General features: G+C 41.8%; 1 pseudogene; it reads right to left on the bottom strand.

The window, feature by feature from the left end:
* Positions 1–3,867: 3,867 nt before the first annotated feature.
* LOC120287751 lies at positions 3,868–4,971 on the bottom strand (annotated as a pseudogene).
* Between the last annotated feature and the right edge of the window lie 1,029 nt (positions 4,972–6,000).

The following is a 6,000-nucleotide window of genomic DNA, read 5'->3' as shown; positions in this document are numbered from 1 at the left end:
TCAGCTCCTCGTCGGGATCCTGAAATGTTTTCCCCAAACTGGGATGAGACTATGTCTTAGCGAGTTCTACCCCACTAAGCCCAATTAGTAAACTATTATACTATAGGCTGCCTATACACGCACAGGGCAGAAGACGTACCTTGGCCTCATATCCCACCTGCAAGTCAGTACAATTCATAATAGGCACACAAGCAATCATATCACCGATCGAAGCATTGATCAAATCGACCTAGTCGATTACAAGCCAATAAGACCACTCACGGTCCTTTTCAATCAGTCAATCAATCCATGACATCAAATCAAAGTAATGATCAATCGACCTAGTCGATTACATATCAGCCTGACCATTTCCCGGTCATTCAAGCTATTGCTATACAGTCTCAATTGATAAAACCAATTACCGAGCCACGTGCATTCTCCGAGGTAATGCATTAATTTACCGAGCCCACGTGCCCTTTAAAATGTCATTCTGAATCAGCGAGCCCACGTGCATTCTTCGAGGCGATGCATCAAGTCACCGAGCTCACGTGTCTCTTCAAGATGCCAAATGTACTCATTGAGACCACGTGCATTCTCCGAGGTAATGCATCAAATTACCGAGCCCATGTGTCTCTTTTAAGATGCCACACTTAATCACCTAGCCACATGCATTCTCCAAGGCGACATACTTCGTCATCGAGCCATGTGCATTCTCCGAGGTGATATATCTAATCATCAAGCCCCGTGCATTCTCCAAGGGGACGTACTAATCATCGAGCCACGTACATTCTCCGAAACAATATGCCAAATCACCGAGCCACGTGCATTCTCCGAGATGATGTACTATTCACCGAGCCACGTGCCTTTCATGATGATTCATCCCATTTCTAAAGCAATTATCCACAACCTTAATTCGTACTCAATTTACCCAAATAATCAATTTAGAACATATCCTAAAAATCCACAATTAAATCAATTCAGTACAAATTAAAACTCAAATAAATAAACAGACTGCGCCACGACAATCAGCACGAGATTTTGGTCGTCGGCCATCTCAATCTTAATTTCCGAAAAATAAATAAATAATTAATTAATTTCGAAATTAATAAATATTAAAAATTCCATTTAGCTCAAAATAAGGCCCAATTAAATAAACGGACTTCACCACGATCATCAGCATAATATTCCGGTCACGGGTTATCTCAGTTGAATTTTCGGAAAATAAATAAATAAATAATTAATTTCGAAAATTAAATAATTAATATTAAAAATTCAATTTAGCTTAAAATAAAGCCCGATTAAATAAACGAACTTCACCACAGTCATTAGCATAATATTCGGTCACTAGCCATATCCTTAGTTGAATTTTCGGAAAATAAATAATTAATTAATTTAATTCCGAAAAATAATATTTAAATGCCAAAAATCTCACTTAGGCCCGAATCGCCAAATTGAAGCCCACTAAGGGTCGGGAAAAATCCCGAGACACTTCCAATAAATAGTATACCACGTCTACTTGCTAATTACACATTCAATTTATCTAAATCGCATCACAATTGACTAATAATTGATAATTTATTTTAATCTAACAACCTAAACATAATTAATTAAAACTAAACCCACCTTAAGCATAATTAGCTAACTAATCTGGGATTAGTACCAAATCGCGCGCAAATGCGATCAATCTGACGGGGGCGACGTGAGGAACAAATCTTCCCAAACCACGACTCGGGTTCGGGGCGCGGAAACGGCCCAAAACGGGCCTTGAACAGGGCTGGAAACCCATTTTTCCAGCCGCTGTTCTTGGCTGAACAAAGCTTGTCCGGCGGCTAGGGCGGCGAGGGGAGGCCGGCGGAGGGTGAGGGGACGCCAGGGAGGCTACGCGGTGGCCGGACGGAGGTAGGCGGTGGCCGGAGGCTGGGCAGCGGCTGGAGACGCACGGGGAGACGCCTGGGCGCGAGGGACGGGGCTGGCGGCGCACGGCGGTGAGCGACGCGGGCGCGGGCGTGCGGCGCGGCGGCGGGACGAGCGGCGACGGAGCAGACGGCGAGCTGCAGCTTCTGGTTCGCCGTTTCCACGAAGAAGAAAGAAGGAGAAGAAGAAAGAGGGGGGTTCGGTCACGAGGGAAATGGGGGAGAAGAGAGAGGAGAGAGAAGAAGAGATAAGAGAGAGAAGAAGCCTTTGACTAGTCAAAGTAGAGAGAGAGAGGAAGAAGCCAATTTGAAATTGGCAAGAGGGGGGTGTTCGGTGGGGCTGCGCACGAAGGGGGAGGGGGAGAGGAGAGAGAAGAGAGAGAAAAAGAAAGAAAAAGAGAGAAAAAGAAAATGCTTAATATCATTATTCATATTTTCCTTTTCTCTTCCCCTTTTCCTTTCTATTTTCTCTTGGTCTTCAATTAATCCTCCGATAATTTCTTTATTGAAATTTCGGATTCGTCAATAATTTGACGGACGATGAGACAGGATCCTTAAAATAAGAATTATGATGCGCTTAAAATTCGATTCCCGAAATCGAGTTCAATTTCGTGGTTAAAAATCGATCAGGCGTGATTTTAGTCCAAGTCAACAAATTAAGTAGCTTTTAGAGATTTTACTGCAGATACATCCCTTAACAGCCTTCACCCAATAGGTTAGTTAACTCGTGAGTGATCGACTCGAGAAAAAGGACTGTAAACACGTCGACGAAATGCCAATTTCACTTTGTCGAAACGGAGTCGAATTTCAGGATGTCACACCCGAGCTTGCCGGATCTTGTGGTAGATATTGGGCTTCCAATTTAGGCGAGCCCGAGCTTTGCCACTAGATGCGACGAGCTCGAGTGAGATTGGCTGAGCCTTGAGCTCGCCGGATGGGCGACCGCGTCTTACTTAGCCGTCGGGCAGCTAGCCATTGTTAGGCTGCGGCGGCGAAGGAAGGAGGAAGGAAAAAAAAAAAGAAAAATAATAAATAATAAATAATAAAATTTTCGATTTTTTAAATTGAAAATTCATTTTTTAAAAATAAAACTATTTTTTTTGTCAATTAAACATATTAAAATTCAATTTTTTGATAATTTTTCCTAAACAATTGAATTAGTTAACGAACGGTGAAAAATATTTTCCACTCAAAGTTGATATAATCATTTTCCAAAAAAAAAAAAAAAAAAGACTTTCTAGAAAATATTTTCCGAAAAGGTGGTATTTTATGCGAAATGAACGGATCCTTAGTCTCGTACTTTTTTTTTTTTCAACTTTTGATATTCTTCTTTTAATCAACTACTTTATCTAGAGTTACTTTAGAGAGTATTCTTTGCATATAGTACGATTTCTTAGTGAATGGTTTTTCATATTGGGATTTTTATTGATAGTAGTCATCATTTCGAAAATCGTCGAAATTCAGCGGGCGGTGAAATACAAGAATAGTAAGAGTTCCCACCAAATTGGTAGCGATGTCGAACTGTGAAAGTACAGCATGTTTTCTACAAGAACGACGATACATCCAGGCAATAGGAACAAAGTCGGCAACTTGGCAGCACGAAGCATCGGTCTTCATGACATGCTGAGCGTGGATTGGGACTTACTGTGCCGCAGTATCACAAAATCAGAGCATGAAAATTTGACACCAATGGAATATGGATGGATCGTTCTTGATGGATGTCTGATCAATACGAGAGTTCAGGTCCTGCAATGGAAAGCGTGCAATAACCTTTTGTGCTCGATAATTTGACAAGCAACACTTCAATGATCATTTTGAGGCTGATCCGAGTGCCCAAAGTCGTTGCAATTGTTTTCACTGAGCTTATATGCATCTGATCGAAATCTGTGTTTTCTTTCTATTATGACTTTGCTTGGCATTTCGTTCCGGTCCATATGAGAAACTTTCGTCAAAACAGGGATCGAGAAACAGGAGATTCTTAGTAAATAATACTCTACTGATCAATAACTCATACAAGAGGTAAAAATACCCATTGACCACTGACATAAAGCAGTGTTTTTATTCTTGCAAGTCTCTCGTGGAAACTAGGAATGCTTGCGTAAGTTAAATGGCTCAATCCTCTGTTGGTGTTTTTATGGTCATCCATTCCATTTAGTTGTTGTCGTACCAAAACTGTGCCTGGAGGTAGTCGACAGTTTTCTTGTCCACTTGGAAGGCCTTGGTGAGAACATCAGCGAAATGGGTGGCTTTGCTCCAAAGACGGAGTTAGCAATGGTAATGACTCCTGGATTTTGGCTGCTCAAACCGGCAAAGGCCAGCGCAGGGGTCTTTCCAATATTCAACTGGAAGTGAATGAGTCCAATTGGGAAAACAAAGACATCGCCTTTGTACAAGACTTTGGTGAAGAGAGTGTTGTTCAATTGGTTGGATGTGACGAAGCCGACAAGGAGTGTGCCCTCGATGACGACCAAGACCTCAGTTCCACGAGGGTGAGTGTGGGGAGGGTTTAAACCTCCAGGAGCGAAGTCAATGCGAGCCGCGGATATGCCCAAAGTATTGAGTCCCGGAAACTCGTTGACGGTTGCAGGTGTGACTTTCGATCCAAGTGGGTTTGCAGTATTCCCAGGGTTTCTGAACCCCATAAAGGTGAAGTCATCTGCATTGGCTTGCTTAGGGTCCTTGCAAAACTCCCCGTTCACAAACACTGCATAAGAAAACAGAACTCATCTTAATATGCATCACTCAATATGCGATGACTATTGTACTAGTTATAGTCGATGACAATGTCGTCATGCTACCAAAACAAAACCTTTTTGCATTTTCTGTTTATAGCATTGTTGACAAGAAGAAAACAGTATGTCAATAACACTAGAATAGAGGTTTAACCTGCAGACTTGGGGTCGTTGATGGCCACGCATATGTCCTGAAGAGGACTTGGGTCATAAGCAAAGGCAGTTGCAGTTGCCAAAGCCAAAATGAGAAGGCTAACTGGAAAGGACTTCATTGTGGGCGGGAGTTGGGGCTGATCTCAGGTTCTATTTCCTAGCTCAGAGTATTATTGCTCGAGGGAGGAGTGAGGTGCCTTAGATGACATGGTCTCTATTTATACATGTCAGTGCTTGACCTGGTAAACAATTTATGCAACAAGTTTCCCTGCAGAAGACCAAGTTTTCAATGTTTCTATCTTTATTTCCCCTTTCTTAATTCCAGACAATGAACCGTTCCATAACCACTATGACCGGGTGGCAGTCAATTTGATTTTCTCATCTCCAGCTTAAACAATGCATATTATCAGCTATGGAAGTGCTCATTCATAACTTTTACAACCTTGCATTATTCCTCCTTCACTTCTTCAGCTCATCAGCATAAATTTTTGGGCAGCATGATTACGCGAGGACTGTTTTCTGAACACAGTTTCATGCGTCCAAAGTGGATTGAATTGACCTTTCTAGAGTAGGAAAACTTTTTCACACTCATCTTCACCATGGAAATTTTTGGGCTGCAGATATATCCTATCAGTAATAATCAGGGGACTTCGTCTGATTTAACATCCCAAACACTGAACTTAGTAGCAATCCACATAGCAGATTCACTCTCCTGTTGCACAAAACTTGATTCATTAAGTACCTTTGGGAACACAAGTTCATGGGAGGTCAGAAATAAGATGTTGTTGTCCAAAGCTGCGACTGCTTTACAACCTTATGAGCAGAAAAGTTTTACGAAAAATTGAACTTGTAAGCAATATCTCATTCCAAATTCCAATGGCTTCTAGAACTTACATGACATCGCTTACTTGAGGATCAGGGGCCTGATTGTTTCCTCGCATTATGTACCTTGGATAGACAATGCAAGCTCGTCACTGATGTTATGAACATTTAGTACAATTAGTGCCTTGTCCATTAACTGATGGTTATGTGCAACTTTGCCTAAGGTTCATGGAGGTCAGAAGTAAGATGCTGTTGTCCAAAGCTGCTTCTGCTCTGTAACCTAATGAGCAGAAAGGTTTTAAAGGTTAGAACTTGTGAGGAATGTCTTATTCCAATGGCTTCTAGGACTCATGGGACATTGCCAGCTTGAGGATCAAGGGTGTGATTGTTTCCATGTTGAG

This window comes from Eucalyptus grandis, chromosome 8 (genome assembly GCF_016545825.1).
Source record: "Eucalyptus grandis isolate ANBG69807.140 chromosome 8, ASM1654582v1, whole genome shotgun sequence".
Taxonomy (NCBI): Eukaryota; Viridiplantae; Streptophyta; class Magnoliopsida; order Myrtales; family Myrtaceae; genus Eucalyptus; species Eucalyptus grandis.
The sequence above is the reverse complement of the archived record's forward strand: the minus strand, read 5'-3'. Positions and strand labels throughout refer to the sequence as shown.